General features: G+C 45.7%; 1 pseudogene across 1 annotated transcript in view; it reads right to left on the minus strand.

The window, feature by feature from the left end:
• The window catches only part of LOC149328743 (uncharacterized), a 46,839-nt pseudogene that overhangs the window by 5,198 nt on the left and 22,660 nt on the right, over nt 1–18,981 (minus strand). Inside the window, exons 7-11 of the transcript XR_016285412.1 lie at nt 18,447–18,503; nt 17,060–17,264; nt 14,639–14,932; nt 9,101–9,201; nt 6,968–7,178 (exon numbers count right to left, since the gene is read on the minus strand). The product of XR_016285412.1 is annotated as an uncharacterized LOC149328743 (transcript). The remainder of the gene's footprint in view (nt 1–6,967; nt 7,179–9,100; nt 9,202–14,638; nt 14,933–17,059; nt 17,265–18,446; nt 18,504–18,981) is intronic.

Raw genomic sequence — 18,981 nt, forward strand, 5'->3', positions numbered from 1 at the left:
CTCGTAACCAGCTCCGCCTTCAATGTCACGCTTTTCAATTGGTCGAAATGCTCGTGACGTCACAGTGCGCGAATTTCAAATGGGGCCAATTGTACTTTGGCTAGTAACCATGCAACCAATCAAAGGGATCGTATAGTGATGCTGCAACTAAGTTGGACTCAGTTTAGTTAAATGCTTAATTAATCAATTAGCCTAATTAATATAGAGGAGAATGAAGAGGTCAGAAGAAAGGAAAAGAAAGACGCGCGCCGCAGCGACAACAGCGTCCGCGGAAGGAGACGCTGCTGAAAAAAACAGATAAGTACGAAGCCGCGTTCCCTCCACCACCACGCACTTCCCCACTCAGTAAGACGTTGCTCGTTTCGTATACGTTGTGTCGAACATCCTAGACAGTTCCAACAATTGACAGGTTAATGACAGAACACGATGGATAGAAATACAATAATATAAATATGAAATAGCCTAATTAACCTTTCTAGTTAGACCGCATAAATCAATAAAACCGAGAACGAAATTGGTCGAGTTGGGGAATCGAACCAGGGTCTCCGGAGTGCGATGCGAGCACGCTAGCCACTCTGTAATGCCAGCTGAATGGTTTGGAATGAACAAAGGCGCGTCTAGCTAATACGGCGTCTTCGTTCACTCCCATCTTCCCCCTTTCCCTTAAGGCGAGGGGCAGGTGTCCACCCAGATATGCAAGAGAGATACATTTCCTTTCCTCAAAAAATAAATTTACCGTCCAGCAAGGCGTACAGCCGATTTGGCGATGGCGTTCTGTGGACTCCCTGGCAGCGTTGCAAGACGCTGTCGCGTTCCACTCTTACAGGCGAAGCTTAACATGTTAACCACACATCAGTAACACACGCAGACAGTCAATGGACGCGTCATTCGCTGGCAGCACTTGATTCATCATTCACAACCACATTCTTAACGTACGCTCCCTTGCCGCACATGCCAAGGACGTACACCACGATCACATTCTGCGCCATTCCTCTGCCCTACTGAAAAATCCGGTATGAATTTTAAACCGGAACCGCATACCGGGTTATTGTACAGGATTTGCGATACCGGATTACTGGAATATCCTGTATAAAACAGGACAGTCCTGTATAATACAGGACTCTCCTGTTTTGTACAGGATACTCCAGTATCGCAAATCCTGTACAATAGCCCGGTATGCGGTTCCGGTTTAAAATTCATACCGGAATACAGGACAGTCCTGTATTAAACAGCCTAGGCCCGTATTATACAGGAGGGCCCTGTATCACAGGACAAAGGCAGAATAAAATGCTTCAAATATATCCCACTTGGACTAAATCTGCCCAAAAACTGGGGCCATAAGTGTACATGCCAAATGCTGAAATATACAGAGCCTCAGAAACTGGTAATCTGCGATTATCAGCAACTCGCATTGCAGTCGATGTGCCATTGTGTTATTTTCTCCCACCTTTTACCAAAGTATTGGTAGCTTGGTGAGTATTATAATGCATCAAAAACTCCAAAAGATGTTTATTTTTGCCGCATGTCTTGAACCAGCTCACTAAGGTAATAATTTAACTCTTTGCGACGATCTAGCGGCGCTGGGGTCTCTACAGGGTGCTGGCCAATGAAGTAGTCAAAAGCACCTGCAGAAAAGAAAATATGATTGGTAGTACATAATGCCCCCAGCTTATCATTTAATTGCGCACTGACACACAACATAATGCATTGAGCACTGTGACATGCAACTTACGGCCAATGGCTTGTAGCTTTTCAGGGGTCATTGGCTTTCTGCCCACTGTGGAGGCTTCTGACTTCAGGTTCCGATGGCAAGCTTGCCCTGTAACGCCCCTTTCCAGGAGTTGTGGAGTCGTCCAAAGGCTGCGTCTTTACAGAAACGCGAATCTTTGGGTGCCACCATAACTGCTGCGCACGTTGCCGAAGGAATAAAAATTCCATTCCCGAGGTGGACCTGTATGCAATAACAAATGCATACCCCAGTAGCACAAACGGGGCTCTGAATTGCGGGCCCCCGTGGGCCCAGACAAGCCACAGACAAGCCAGGCGTCTCAAGACGCCAGGCCCTGAGCATTGGCAATGCTCAGTATCATGAATGCACCTACCGCCTTCCATATTTGAATCAATAATGTATTGCAAATCTGCGTCGTAACATTGTTGGTGTGTAAACAGGTTGCTCAGACGATTGCGATGCTTGCGTGGTCATCCTCCATTATTTACGGCACATACCGCAGCATTGATGCGATGCGTGATGTTTGTTCAAGGTCTTGAGCCGCTCCCCATCAGGACGCTTATCAATGATTGCTCTCGCACGTATACACCATGTGCCTCTGTAAAGAAATAATGCAAACTATAAAACTAATTTTAGCCGTGCTATCATGAAGGACAAGCAATTTCGGTATGTAACTGAAAGAAAATTTTGCGCTATTTCGTCCCTCTACGCTGTGCAGTCTACAAAGTTTTAGTTAAAAAGACACTGAACAGTTAGAACGTTTCTGTTGACGCCGAGCATATAACCGAGACGGAGGCAGTACTTAAAGAACAGAGTGATTTAAAATGCGTACTTACGTCCTAGCAGCACGACGTCGCCGTCATAAAATCTGCCTTCCACCGGTCAAATGTTCACCACCGTCCTCCACCGGTCAAATGTTCACCACTCACGTCTTTCGGAGCGAAGTCATTCATCACTGAGACAAGGATGATAGGGTTCCACCATATTTGCACTGGACGTACGCATGAAAGGCGATGTCATCTTTGATCATGGATTGATCAAGGCAACACGAAGAAATTCGCAAAAAATTGTATAACACAAATTCAACGCCAACGAGCGAGTGCCAGCGTGTTTTCCCAGCTACCTTCATCGCTTGACACTCAACCCAGCCGCAGGAGAGAAGTAAAAACCTGTTCCAAACAAACGCAGGAAAGGCGGGGGGGGGGGGGGGGGGGGGCACTTTTGCAAAAAGTCACCGCGAAGCTGCCGGGGTCAGTGAACAAGTAGAATCGGAACCTCCTCGCCACTTCATGGAAGTCGCTGGAAGCGTGGTCGGGAGGGCGGCTTAAAATGTTCGGTCGTGGGTTGACAGACACAGAGGAGCCCAAGGGGAAGGAACAAAGCCCGATAGAAAGACCAGGAATGCGCAGGTTTTTTTGTTGTGACGGACCCAGGAAAAACAGAGAAGGCGGTGATGAGAGAAAAAAAAAAGCTTTAAAAAATTTGCGTAAAGACGGGTTACTCGCGTAAGGTTTCTACAGGTGGTTTTTGTTTTTATTTTGTTCTCTCGAGCGCTGTATCTTCTAGCTAGCACGAAGCGTCGCCCTTAAGGGAACACCGCAAGCTGCCGGCTCCGTTGATATCTTGTTCATCGATAGAAATGTTCTGGGTGATTTGTGATTAGTATGCCTTCCTGATAAAGTGAAGGGTGGGGCCGCTCGGGATGGCAATTGGACAAGTTGCGTTATCAATGGGCAATCACTTGACGAAGAAGAAGTGCAAAGAATTCCTGCACGAAAACCAAGAATTTTCTTTCTTCATCGATGCGTTGCTACAGGCTGCCGCTAGCGAACAGCTGCTGCAATGAACGCGACAGTAACAAACCTTTTGGAGCCTCTGGCGCAGTCACCGGAGGCTCGCCATGTTTATCAGCCAGTCGTGAAGTTCTGCACTGTGAAATCCAGAGTAATCTGCGCAGGACTTACGAAGGCTGCTGGCGGATATATACTAGCCGTGTGCCCGCACACAGCCGCCTTGACTTTGTCAGGGTGCTGCACGGGAAGCCAATATGGCGGTTGCCCTCAAATCACCAAATCATGCACAAACTGCATGTTTTGCCACTGCGAAGCTCACGCTTAGCCCTTTTCTTTTCCTAGCCCTTTCAACAAAACCACGTATGTGTTGATTATCGCACTTATGCGCGCGCTGCCCCCACCTTTCCCCTAAAAAATATCTGCTGGCGTACAACATTTATTTATTTATTTATTTATCATCATACCCACAGCGCCATTGGCTGGCATTACAGTGGGGGGGTAGAAGAAAAAGTACACAAATGCCACCGCGTGCAGGTGGTTACAAAAAAAGAAGATAACAATGAGATAGAAAGAACACGGAATTATTATACACAAACAAATGTCACAGCATGGAAGAAAATGAATCATTTGATAATATGGACACTACTTCCTCAGGCAGCTTGTTCCATTCCGAAACCGTTTTGGGGAAAAAAGACATTTTAAAAAGGTCAGTCCGGCACCTGTATTCTTTAACTTTAAGTGAATGATCTCTACGTAAAGACACGTAATCAGGGTTGGCTATATATTTGGTTCTGTCTATTCCAGTTCTAGAATGAAATATATTATGAAATAATTTTAAACGCAGTACTTTCCTACGTTTTTGAAGTGAGTCCCAACCCAAAGAGTTTTTCGCGCTCGTTACACTAAAATAACGCCCATAGTTATTGAAAACAAAACGAACGGCCAAATTCTGAACTCTTTCTAGCTTTTGAACGTCAAGCAAGGTTTTCGGATCCCAGACTGTGCAAGCATACTCAAGTATGCTTCTAACATTTGTATTATACAGCAGTTCTTTAGTCTTTAAAGGGAAAAGTTTAGCGTTACGTCGCAGGAAACCTAAAACACGACAGGCTTTGGCAGTCACGAAATGCACGTGACGATGCCAAGACATTGAACTTGTTAAATATACACCAAGATATTTAAATTCCAACACTGAAAGCAGTCTGCTATTATTTATGTTATAAGTGAAAATATGGGGAACCTTCTTTTTAGTGAAACACATATGTACAGATTTTTGTAAGTTAATATGCATTCTCCAGTTCTCACACCACTGGGCCACTTTACACAAATCCTGTTGTAATGCATCGCAGTCACTTTGATCGTTAATAATTCTATACAATACACAATCGTCCGCAAAAAGACGCATGTATGAAGAAATACCTGAAAAGATGTCATTCATGTAAATTATGAACAGTAATGGGCCCAAGACGGATCCCTGAGGCACCCCTGATGTTACAGCCACCTCATGCGAGCTGCAGACCAATCTGCAGACCAATCTGCAGACCAAGCACCAAAACCGCGGCACATATCGCTCTGAATACAGGCTGGTATGTCCGGTTTGAGCTCCGTACCGGACTAGACTGTCCGGTTTGAGCTCCGTACCGGACTGGTCTGTCCAGTTTGAGCTTCGAACCGGGAATGGACTGTCCGGTATGAGCTCCGTACCGGAGCGGTCTGTCCGGTTTGGGATCGATACCGGACCGGTATGAACCGGTATAGCCATCAAACCGGACGGGTCTCGCAGGTATGAGAGTGATACCGGACCGGTATGAAACCGATATGTTCCGGTAAAATACGGTTTGCCGCGATACCGGATTTTTCAATAGGGTGTACTTTGCTTTGCTGAAACCTGGATGGATCCCGAAGAGCCTCTCGAAATCATAGATTTCCTATACTGCTGTGGTGCTCGCAGAGACCACAACAGAGCGGCGGGAGTCGCTATCTACTTGCGCACAGGTCTCCCTGCAATACCAGTCGAAATGTTTGGCACGTCACATGAAGTTGGCGAACTGTGCGCCGCAAAGTTGCCCAACGGCTTGCTGGTAGTAGCTGCCTACTTCGCCCCTACCGCACTCACGAAAGACGTCGTGCACTTCCTGCAACTCGCATTAACCGTCCATCGATCCACACCGATGTTAGTAGTGGGGGACTTTAATGTTGACATAAAGACAAACAGCAATTTCCTAACACCTATGCGGAAGAACATCCCGTTCCTCTCGCTCGTAACGCGTCCCACGGCTGTGACAACCTCGCGAGGCACTTGTATAGATCTCGTCTTTGAGAATCAAGCATTGGTGTACCAATTCGAACATATATCACTCTATTTCTCCGACCACAAAGCTTCCTTCATGACTGTCAAGAACTGTTAGTGGAGTCTTTGTTAAAGGAATGCGTGTGAAAAAAAAAAAAAATTCTGTGATAGCGCATACATGTGTTGCTCGATTTCTTTGCCTCAATCTATCGCAAAGGTGAAACAGCTTATTTGCTGCGCTCAAATTTCGCATTAGGAAGTAACGTAATCGTCGGTAATTTTTTCTGCGAATGTTTTTGCTGTCGCCAAAAGCGCCCCCTTTGGTTTGGTAACGCCGCCGCGGTGGCTCAGCGGCTATGGTGCTCGGCTGCTGACCTGAAAGACGCGGGTTCGATCCCGGCCGCGGCGGCTGAATTTCTTTGGAGGAGAAATTCGAGGCCCGTGTACTGTGCGATGTCAGTGCACGTTAAAGAACTCCAGGTGGTCGAAATTTCCGGAGCCCTCCACTACGGCGTCTCTCATAGCCTTAGTCGCTTTGGGATGTTAAACCCCATAAACCAAAGCAAACCTTTGGTTTGGTTTATTGGTTTATTGGGGTTTAACGTCCCAAAGCGACTCAGGCTATGAGGAACGCCGTAGTGAAGGGCTCCGGAAATTTCGAGCACCTGGGGTTCTTTAACGTGCACTGACATCGCACAGTACACGGGCCTCTGGAATTTCGCCTCCATGGAAATTCGGCCACCGCGGCCTCTATCGAACCCGCGTCTTTCGGGCCACCATCCGAGCGCCGTAACAACTGAGCAAACGATGCGGGTACGCGTCCCCCTTTGGTTCTCTATGGCAGTCTGAACTGCTCGATGCTATCGATGAAAACATTTTGAGAGATTTTGACACATATCAGAAGAATGGACCATTACCTTCAGTATTTCCATGACAGTATCCTACAATTTTCATATATTCAAAAATTTTGGCCAAGCATGTTGGACATGTGAGGATAAAACACGTTTCAGAGAATTCTGACATTACTTTTTTATGAAGTACCCATTTTCACATTAACATATCTAACATAAGCTCTCCTTAAGAAAAACTGTCGCTACTAAGTGCGATCGAAAACAAAGAGGTTTTGATTGGCCAATGGGCATCAGTGTGTCTTACCACTCATTTCCGTCATGATGAAAGTTGTTGCAACATTGCCGCACCCGTTTTCATTGCATCCTCTCACAGATAGTTCATATTTTCTGTAAGGTTCAAGACCGGATATGATTGCGTAACCCTTTGTTTGTTTCGGTGTCCATCCTTCCAGCGCTACGATCTTGCAGTCCGGCGAACTTCCACACCTAAGCCATTCGCCGTTGTCTGTTGCAACCTATCGTGAGAGAATGCAAAAAAAATCTCAGACGAAAGAATCAAGCCTTAGTTCTTCAGATAGTGGATCGAAAGCGACGATTCTTGCATCTTTGCCTGATGTGACGTCTAAAATGACACATTTTCAAGTGTCGATTGTGTCTCTATAGCAAAATTAACCCAGAATACCCTGTCTTCAGAGTCTAAAAGTAAACCTTCGATCTCATTAAACAGTCATGTCACTTTGCAGGTAAAGAACAGAGGGCACTTCATGGTTCGCCACTTGAATGACTATTCATTTGCAGTAAGCTCAATTGTCGGGGCTGCGGCATCTGACATATAATGGGAGCATGCAATTAAAACATAATTCTCCTGCACAAAGCCGTACGATCACATTTGAGTTTTGGGCATGGCACGCAGGTAGTGAGAAAATTTAAAAATTAGTGTTTGCGTGCGATTTGTGGGACGTGTTATGGCTGCGCTGGAAATCCAGAATACCAATGTGCTCTTCCGGTCTTCGGCTTTTAATTTCCTTGAGTCTTGATTGCTCTACGTATCAGTAAACTTCATTTGCGTATCAGAGCAACCTCATGGCGTGAAGGCATATTTAGATGACAATGAAGACACTTGTAGCGCTTACCAACGATGCTGTCTTGCTATATGGTGCATCAGTCAAACCAATTTTTCATAGCTCGCTCTACCGTGCTATACGTTTTAGAGATTTTTAAAAGTGGTGAAACATATTGCCACTGTGATATTCTTAGCGCTTCAAGTACTCGTACATTCGACTTACATTATCGTTATGAGCCACAGTATATAGCAGTGCGCCTCCCATCGTGCTCACATTCACTCAGCATTGATTTACCTAAGGTGAATATGTCTCTGAAGCTCCTCAGCAGTGCAGCTTTCTTGCAGAACAAGACCACTCGTAGGGAACGCGCGGTCAGCGTCCAAAAGGCTCTGATGGGACTTGAGAGTCGTCGTATAGAGGGCATCTGAATTGTTACTGTGCCCAGGTATCGCGCATCAGGAGGGCATTTTTTCTTTGCCCTCAATGCAATGCCCTGCCTTAAGCTACCTCGCATCCATGCAGCAAGATCAGGATCAGCAGCCGAACACAGTACTGACTCATCCTAGTACAAAAGCAGGCCACTTGTGTATTCGATTTAACATCCCCTGAGGAACAATAGCTTCAACGATTTTGATAGAGAACACCGGCCCTGTACTGAACTTCACCGATGAAAGCGCTGGTCTTGTTTTATGTGCATCAGTGAAATGCTTACCGCCAAATGCTTACCGCCAGATGAAGATCGGACGCATTCCACCAGGCACGCACGTAAGCATAGCGAGTTCGGTGGACAGCTCTTCGTTTCTATACCTGTCTTGTCATAGCAACTTCTTAATGTGAACAGCGCAATGAGAGCTGCAGTGTTCATTCACCAGGTATCTATAGAAGGGTACAGCCTGTGACGTGTGCCTCGAAGTTATTTGCTCTCTATTTTATTCACGGAAATCTTTAGGTTTCGGTTGCATGCTCCTGCCCCCAATATACCCTACACGCAAGCGAAATAGATTCTAGAGGTTGAAATTTTTCTTTGTTTTCAGCGCAGGCAACGAAGACTAAACAAAATTATTTCATGTGTTTGTTTCGAGCTGTGAGCGTCTTCTGTTTAAAAATTCTGTAGTGGAACCGCCCCACAATGCGGCCTGAGATGCGCCACGATAAAGACTACGTGGAGCGAGTGCCTATTTTGGTCGAGAAGGAAATACCATGAAAGGTGTCAAGCGCCCTGACAGAGCAGATGGCCAGAAAGAAAAAAAGTACGGGATGTCGGGTTGTAAGCCTGTTGTCGCACGGACGACTAAAAATACTTCATACGTTCTATCGGATCATCGATTTATAAATTGAACTAGAACACATAGATATTCGAGTCTACTGCTTACCTCGACGTAGGTGACGGTGCTGTTCACGAACTCTCCAAACACAACAGCAATATCCGGAGAAGTTTGAAAGCTTTCTGTCGACAGCGTTGGAGCCAACGGAACTGTATGACGTACCACAATGAAATAATTAGGCAAGAACGTTCAGAAAATGCTGTTTCTTTCAAAATTTCTAAAACGTAACATTCCTCTTGACAACTTCAATGACATCAAGACATAAAGGTGTCCCTAAAATTTAGTCGACCAGACCTTCTCTTTAGATTCACCTGGAAATAATGCTAGTTTTTTATGGCAAGGTTCTTAACACCTAGACACAAATAGCATCCCAGATTTTGTCCAGGCCAAATGCATGTTTCAGGTAAACATGGAAATATGGGTCTTATTATAAATTGCGCGACATGAAGATCAACGGATCCCAAATTTTGAGAAGTTTAGGCGTATAGAGATTTTCCTGCAGATTTTTCACTGTGCTACTGCTGCACATTTTTCAAATCCTCCTGTAGAGGAGCCCTTTTTTTTTTTTTGCTCTGCAACATAATGAAAGGGTGACTGGAGGTTTTTTCAGAATCTGGAGAGTTGATTACTGTACGCATTTTTAACATTTTGCTCTCTAATATTGGAAAGTGATACTTTTTTGCAGAAGCTAAACCAAATTATAACACGCATACAGCAGAGAAACGAATAAGGAACTCGTCTGATGGTAAGGCAGTAATTAAATCTCAAAATATTTTTCGCAGAACGTTCGTACGCGCGGTGAATGGTCCTACTGGTAATAACAAGTGATAAGCGCAAGCATAACATGTCTTCAAAGTCCCACCCCAAAAATCTGCATGTGTTATTCTATAGAAAACCAACAGGCTTGGGCTTGTAGGCATTGCTGTGCCGTCACAAGTGCAGCGTTGCAAGTCGAACATTGAACTGCGAACAGAAGAATAGTAGCCGCCGCGGTGGCTCAGTGGTTATGGTGCTCGACTGCAGACCCAAAAGACGCGGATTCGATCCCGGCCGCTGCGGCTAGAATTTCTTTGGAGGAGAAATTCTACAGGCCCGTGTGCTGTGCGATGTAAGTGCACGTTAAAGAACCCCAGATGGTCGAAATTTCCGGAGCCCTTCACTACGGCGTCTCTCATAGCCTGAGTCGCTTTGGGACGTTAAACCTTATAAACCAACCAGAAGAATAGTATACAGCGTAAAAAATTTTGAGGGGGCACTAAAGCTCCGCGTGTAGGGTATGACGCTGTAGCTTCAGGGAGATTCAAGGAAGCCTCGCACTAATTTTTCAAACCACGTCATTTCAGATATAGGTAAAGAAAAGCGAATCATCTTTCTTGTAATCCGATTAAATTAATATTAACGCTTAATTTTTAAGCAATTAGTTAAGGCACGTGGTTGAGAATAGAGGTTTATACCTAGCCGCTAGCAATACCTGGATCAGCCTGGGCGGTTTTTAAAACTTGGTTCAGTTTTTCCTGCGCAAAAATGTTGACCTTCAACGCGGCTTTGCAAATCCGCTTCTAATATTGGCGACAAAAGTCTCCAGGACGCGGAATCGGCGATCTTGGCGCTTATGTGCAAAGAGCGCCCATATTCAGTTGATTTCAATGCCACAGAGTAGTGACCTCACAAACTTAGCCTCCACAAGTGCGGCTTTAAAAACGCGGCTGATAGCAAAGGGATTCTCATTGGTTGCCCTTCGCGTGTCCAGGGTACTTTTATTCCAGATAGTATATGGCGCGCGCTCAGCAACACCCATCAGCCCTCGTAATAGCAAGCCGCAAATTTCACGTAAGGCTTTCTACCTCGCCTGCGCTGCGCTCTTCCGTGCTGCAGCACAGACGGTCTGTAGTATCGCGAATGGTTATTTTAAAGCGATACTGGCGGGCCTGCCTGGAAAAACAGGAGCATTAACATTTAGCTAAGAGAATCCAGTGATTTAGCCGTCATGGGCAGCAGTGCGCACTTCGCTGTGGTTTTTATCACAATACTGTTGGTAACTTTAATACCTGACCCCAATTTTTGTAGTTGACGCGCTGTTGACGCACGCACGCATTCTGATCATTTTTTTTTCCCTGGTGATTTACGATGTTCAACCTGAGCGCAGAAAAACAACATGAAAATATTTTTCTGTGACATCTAGTCGTGTAAACGAATTGATTTCGATATCCCCACAACTGCGCACAGTAGGCAAAATTATTATATCACCCCGCGTCAGGAACCACCCCGGCGTGGTAGGAGGAAAGTAATGGCTGTGCACGTGAATCAGTGCGCGCCACGAGAGCTGCTACCTTATTCGTGACTCGGGTAGGGCTTCGGTCGTAGTGCATGGTTGATCATCCTTTTGGCAGTCATTAGATGATTTTAGTAGAGTGTATGCGGACTTACGCTCGCTTTATTCATGGAATAAAAAAAGTCACTACAATGTAGCAACAGCACCGGCCTCACACAGCACATGTGGCAGGCAGGGGTCGCCGATGGCGACATCTAGAACCATCCTAGCTGGGCCTCCTCCTCACGTTGGAGCCTCGTACGAGTCTGTTCTAGCTGGCTCAATGCAGCGCATTGAGCCCTGTACCTACTGGCAAAAAATCAGTCGATGTTTCCCCAGTCCTCATACTTTTCTACGAGGAGGCTGCTGACCCGGGCGTAAAATACAACACCCGCGCGCAGCAAGGCCAACACCTATGGCCACGCTCCCGCCCTGCCTGGTAATGGCTCTTGCGGCGTTTCTACTGTGTCTCTCGCCTTCCTCCGTTCTTTGCTGCTGATCGTCAACTGTGGCTCCAAAAGTAAGCCGTCAATTCACCATTGCCTGCACCCCCTCCCAGACGCACAAGTTTCATCACGTCACTCTGTCGCGCCCACCTGAGATTGCCTCCAATGTACACCAAAACCACCTTCTCATAGGGCCAACCCCCTCGGCGCCCTTTGGCACGTTTGTTACTTCGCTCATCAAGCGAGCAAGAACTTGAGATCCAAGCTGTCTGCAAGAGATCATCTCCTAAGAAGAACTGGGGAGCACAAACTTACACAGATGCTGCGCCGGCTCAAACAACTCCTAGGCAACAAGGCTGCCGCCTTCGACCAACCCTTCCTGCATGTGTTCCTTCACCGTTTTCCGTCGTCCGTCCACATGCTGCTCGTAACCGCCCACGGTTTGTCTATAGAGCAGCTTGCCGAGTTTTGGATTCTAGCATGAAGATGTCCTGTGTCTTGTTCCCTGGTTTCTCTCGGCGCTGTCCCGTGACCTCTCACCCCGCCGTTACCTCTTCCCTTTTGAATGGCCTCCGTTACGAGCTCCATGCCCAGCGTGACCGTCTCTCTGACCAGCTCATCGCACAGTCAATTGATCACGCTCGTTCTCTTAGTCACCTGACCAGCGTACCCTCTGGGAAGAAGCGCGTCGGTGTGCTCAGCCCTGTCCTTTTCAGGGAAATTTCAACGGGCACCACTAGAAGCGGCAAGCGGTGTCGGCACGGAGACCAGCCGTTTATTCATCATTGGTCGCCGCACCTGTAGCGTCCGTTTTCTTCTCGACATTGGTGCATAGGTGAGCGTCTTTCGCCGAACCTTCACACCATCACCCCCTCGCCGCACCATCCCGCAGCTGCAAGCTCCCATTCTCTCTCCCATCGCAACGTACTCCCATCGCACTCACTTGGATTGGTTTGTTTTGGTTTATAGGGGTTTAACGTCCCAAAGCAGCTCAGGCTATGAGGGACGCCGTAGTGAAGGGCTCCGGAAATTTCAACCACCTGGGGTTCTTTAACGTGCACTGGCATCGCACAGCACACGGGCCTCTAGAATTTCTCCTTCATCGAAATTCAGTCGCCGCGGCCGGGATCGAACCCGCGTCTTTTGGGTCAGCAACCGAGCGCCTTAACAACTGAGCCACCGCGTCGGGACGGGCGCACTCACTTTGAATTTGGGTCTCCGATGTTTATTTCAATGGGATCTCCTCGTGGCGGACGAGCGCTATCCGATCCTATTACCTGATTTGCTTTGCTACTATACCTGTGACAGTTGCGCACCGAGTGCTCTGGTGTAAAAAGGAAAACACGAATGTTTTTGCTTAAGACGTAATGAGTAAATTTAATGGAAGCTGTTAGCCTATCCGTGTGAGTATATACGGGCTTTTGCGGCTCGCCGTTGGTGCACAAGTTCTGCGGCACATTGATCCGGATCCATACGAGCTAAATGGTCTAGCTCTCGGTGGCACATGCAACTCAGAGCAGCATCCCAGATCGGAGTGGCACCGTCTAACTACATACTGGGAGAGCATGACGCCAACCCTGCTATGACGTCCCTGTCACGTTGTTCTGCAACTCTGGCGCACAATTTGGTGGCAACACAGCTTTTACTTTGTTTACAACAATTGCGAGCTCATGGCTACCGCTCCACGAAGCATCATAAATTAGGCATGAACTCCTACAATGCTCTGAGCACAATACTACATGCTGCTCTTGCAAACTTTTGTCATTTTCTATGCCTCTCTGCAAGCGTAATTCAACTACGACTCCAGTTCACTCTTGAAGAGAGTCGATGCGTTCCCTTTGCATGTCATGGTTATGCGTTCACGCATATTTCTGGTAGGTCAGCTTTTTATTTGATGCTTTGTTCCTGTTACAATGTATTTCACGGTTGCTTCAAAGAAAATACCAACGAGCGTCAAAAGTTCTGAAGAGAGAAGATTTTGCACTGAGTGCTAATCTCCAAAGGGTACACGAGTTATATTAACTATATTAAGCATCAGTAATTTCTGAGAGCGAAAGCTAGCAGTTGCCCGGTAAATGCACAAGAGATGAAATAGCAAACAAAATCTACTTACTGGAGGTAGTGACTACTTGTATTATTTAAGCAAATCGTCATTATTTCTTAAGGGTTTTCTACTGAGCAGTGAAACTTCGGGATAATATGACGTAGGTCAGGAATGCAGTAACAGCATTATGGATGAAGGGAAGGTAGGAAGGTAAGTGCGCAAAAAGGACGATCACGAGAGAAGAGACGGGACGGGATGAGTGCTCCTCTTGTCATGAACCAACTCGCCCAACAACGTATCCTGCTGAATAGCACTATGGATGTTACAATGATTTGAAGCACAATATTTGACATTAAAAAGAGATGAGAAGACAAAAAGAGAGAAAACCCACCAAAGTACGTCTTAGGCTTTGAGACATGCCGTCGAAATAATGGAAAATGGTTTTTATCACGTTCCAAGGCTAACTGACTGGAGCGTAGATTAAGAGTATAAAACAAACTTTGTTAAGCAATTTCGAAAGGCGGTCAAAAAGGATTACAAAGGCTAAAGCCGCAGCTGTGGGGACGTAACGCCGCCTTGTTATCTTAGGCATCACCCTTTTCTGCACAGAACATATTGCAAGCCCTACCTAACAATTTTACCAAACCTGAACTATATTTGCCGATCTAATGGGACCAAATATAAGCGTGCTTATTAAAAGAATTTTTAGCTCATATATTGTATTAGTCATTTGTGACAACGCTCTCGGACTTAAACAATGTAGACGAAGAGACAGGTATTCTTACCAACTGGCCAAGTGCTGACGGTGGCTTTCGCCGCGGGGCCATACTCCTTCTTCCCTGGTAGGTATTCCAAAGATGCGCGCACCTCTACATCATACTCCGTTCCTGAAAGCAGGCTATCCACTTTGACTGATGTGACAGCCGTTGGAAGAATCCTGTAGGAGGCATTCGTCTTCAGCACCAACTCGAATCCGAGGTTCATTTCTAGGGCTTCGTGAGAGAGCCCGCATTCCCACTCGAGGTAGACGGAGCTGGTGTTGTTTGATAGGACCATCGTGAACACGGGCGAGGGAATTTCTGAAAAGGTTCAAAGAACGAAATGCACTGAATCAAGACAGCTGAGTCGTCCACATTATACGCGTCTTCTGAAGCCTTAGAACCTCTTCTTCAAAACCGCTTTTTTTGCCGATTGCCTTAAACTTCTCTCATTTTAGTTGGTTTTATACGTTGTAGTCTCAGAGGTCGTTATAATGCAATGTGTCAGCTGGCTGAAGGCTTCAGACAAAAAGGCATGTCATTTCCTTACGAGGCTGCACATCTTGGAAACGGCAAATAATCGTTCAAAGTGCACACTTTCTAATCTGTACTATTTGTAGTGTTCCATGCATTGTGTTTTCGAGCCATTTGTCGGAAAGCTTTTAACTTTGGTTTCTTATTCTCCCCCGCACTTGTTGCTTTCCTCCTATTGGCTTATGCTACGGAGCTGATTAAGCATCCTTTTTGAGTGCGACAGTTGTCGCGTCATTTTTTCATTCCTCATTAACTCTTTATTCCTAAAGAGTTATGCGGTTTCAGTTCTTTGTTTGGGTGTCTTTTAAGAGTGCTGCACGTTCAGTTATGGAAACAAGGTTGTTCGTAACTCTGTAAGCGTAAGTATTTCTGTAGATCACTTTAATGAGGTGGCAGGAAATCAAGAGACCAAAGTTAATTGTTTAGGTAATTATATCTGCATGTAAAGAAGAAAACGACGTCTGCGATGAAGGATTCTTGGCAGCTCGCCTTGAATCGCTGATGTCGTGGAAGTGGTTGGCGCGTCCAGTTACAAGAATAAGGGGGTTCATACAGTTTGCACTCGATTTACCATGAATACGAAATCGCAAATTTTGTTGAATTCCCCCTAACCGCCATCTCCAACGCCAAAAACAGCGCACACCAAACAATAACTACGCATGTCACTGCTACACATGCACATTTCGCAACATAAGATCGACAGCGTAGCCACGGCTTTAGTCCCAGCTTGCGTGTCTTAGCCGACGGCTCGCATTTTATCCTACTGTGCTCATATTCTTCTGTGTAACCTGTACTGTACAGTGGGATTTGTCACTGTTCAGGATCGCTCGAGTACTCGGCAATAAAGTTCATGTACTTACAGGCGCGGTTGTACGGAATTTTCTTTTGCGCTCTTACATGGGGCGGGCTTACATCTATTACTCTGGGAGTTTATTTTGTTGTGGTGGAATGGTTGGCCACCTACGACCAATTTTCTGTGACTTAAAATTTTCAGTACCTCGATGCTATGACCACCAATTCATAATAAATAATGAAAAGCTAAGCCGCTATAAAATATGTTTAGGCGCACACTGGCTACCGTCAACGATAACACAGGACGTCATGATCATTCTGCATGGTCGCAGCCTCCGCGACGTTCCTGCAATGTGGCGATGCATTCTGCCTCGCCAGCCGGTGTAACCCAATAGAAGGAACGGTCGAATGTTGAAGGAGTTACGCATGCTTGTACTGAATGACCCCATGGGCGTTCCGCTCTTTGACTCTTTGTCCGAGATTACTTTTACGCATACTCAATGCCGATGCCAGTTACGCCGGACAGCCTATCGGAGGGTGTGTCCAAAAGGCAGTATTGTAGAAGGCTGATGCACGAATCCGAGATAAATTCGTTTTTGTACTCATTAGCACATAGGGCGAGTGACGTGTCTTTCTTAAAAAGCGCACAGGATTCCGCAAAAAAAGAATAAAAAACAAATACTCAAATAAAGACCTGAAGAATGAGAAGAGTTGAACAAGTGTTTACACTTTTTTTTTAACTTTTAGGCAAACCGTCTTCAATAATAGAGTTGCTTGCCCAGCTGCTTTGTGGGTTCTGTACAGAGCCCTTGAAGCTAAAAGCTGTTATGTATAAATGCTCGCATGCAATCTGCGAGAGGCAGGCCATAGCGGTTGCCCTCAATTTATTCATCCCTTGAGGTAGGCATTTGTACAAAATAATGCTAGAGTAGGCGTTGCATGCGAAGTGATTCTTAGAGAAAAAAATATTCATATTTCTTTTTCCTTTCCTCCAGCCGTATTCTGTTTCAAGATTCGAGGTTTGCATACAACGTTTGCGTGAAATGCAAATATTTTACCATGCACCGAACTATGAATGAGAATTTTTGGGTCTTAAGGAGTTGGAAAGAGTGATTTTCATACCTAAAGGAGGCGTCCGAAAGACGACGCCCATGTCTTGGCTGCACACGGAGGCCCCACAAGCCTTGACCCGGACTTCGTACTCGCTGAACGGGTCGAGTTCAAACACGGGAAGCGTGTACGCGGAAGACTCCTCGTCGCTGCCTTGGAGTTGGAGGATGATGTTTTTAGCACCGCTGCCAGTGCAATAAGGTGATCCTGGCAGCTCCTGCGACGAAAGTATTACGGCCGATTATTCGCCGCTCATTAATCAGTCAAACTTCTCCTTGATCGGTCGTAAAAACAAGAATTTTTATTGACTAACATGGACCGAAAGGCCGCTACTAAACCTGCTCATCGTTAACGTGTATTATTACCTGTTTTTGATTAGGCGGCCGAGAGAATTGAGTAGAGCGGGGCTAAATTACAAGCTCCATAATTAAAACAATAAGGAGTGTGTTGTGAACTCTGCTTTTTGAAGACCTCTGTCATTCATTCTATTCGGTATAGTGATGATGGTTATGCCGCTACGCATTCCTTTCTTCAGTGCAATTTCACACAGCGACTGCTGCTAAAGAATTGATACCAAAAGTGGCGGAAAGCTGTACTTCTGCTTTAAAGTGTGATTTGCGTTACACTTCGCTTGATATTATTCTAAATCGATATTACCCCCGTTTCCGGCGTTTAAAAGAGCCCTCACCCTGTACAATGTTTCATCTGTCACATTTGCATTTGCAACCGCAGCTGCCTTGAAATTATTTACAAAACAAAAAAACGGAACTTGATTTAGAAATTTTGCCCCGCAGATGCCATACAGAAACATAGAAGCCAACAGCCACAGCTGTGGCTGTTGGCTTCTGTCATATTTACAACGAGCCCCTCATTCCCCTTCCTTGTTTGCTTAATTGCTTAGCGAGGGCCTCGATTCTGGCAGCCTTGATGCCATAGGAAGCATAAGAGGGTTCTCACACAGCTTCCACCCTCTCAGTTCGGTGACGTTCTACGTCACACCTGCGGTAACTCAGGACGTTCTACGTCCGCCGCTTATGAACGTGGGTGGCGCTGATGAATACTCTCAAGGTTAGGTTACTGCTAAACATAAATACCCCCGAAAGCAGAAGGTTTGACAGCCGTCGCCGTAGCTCAGACAATAAAGAAAAAAAAATCGCCGTAGCTCAGAGGTAGAGCACCGGACGCGTAATTCGGAGGTCGTGGGTTCGGATCCCACCGGCGGCGTGTGGTTGTTTTTTCTTCTGTTTTTCTCATCAATTAGCTTTAAGCGATGACATATTCAGTAATATTCTAAATTGAACAACACCACAAAATAAATACATTAATTAAAAAAAAATCCCCTGTGCCCCTTGGTTTCTGTGGCTGTTGGCTTCTGTCATACAGAAACATAGTAACTTACCGACCAAAGCTCTTCTACACATTTTTGCTCCAATGATCTTCGCCTATTATATGTCACCTGAAAAAATGAAAAGATATACTTTATTCATACGCTCCTAGATTCCTTTTACTAATGCGCACCAGACGCTCAAGAAATATGTTGCGAATTAGGGACTGTGGGTTATTGAGAACTATGCACTCCTATTAGCTCTCTATAGGGGGCTTGATATAGGACAAGGGAAGCTCTCTTTGGCTGAGTCTGTTTTACGATAACTTACGAAGCTTACGGTGATGTTTTAGATGCAACTTGGAAATCACGACCGTAATGTTTCAGTATGGGTTAACACTTGCCATGACAAACCCCCCAAACAAGTCACCTTTGATTGCACGGTCTTTGGAAGCGACATTGAAGCTCCATTAAAAAATTCTTATGCCACACTTTTTGAACGCATTACGAATAACCTTACATTTGTGCTGCTTTCGCGAAGTTCGATAGCTTATTTATTTATTTCGGTATTATTTAGCTTGACATGCTTAAAACTTTCACCAGTCAACGA

This window comes from Amblyomma mixtum, chromosome 9 (assembly GCF_055824585.1).
Source record: "Amblyomma mixtum isolate Tamu chromosome 9, ASM5582458v1, whole genome shotgun sequence".
Taxonomy (NCBI): Eukaryota; Metazoa; Arthropoda; class Arachnida; order Ixodida; family Ixodidae; genus Amblyomma; species Amblyomma mixtum.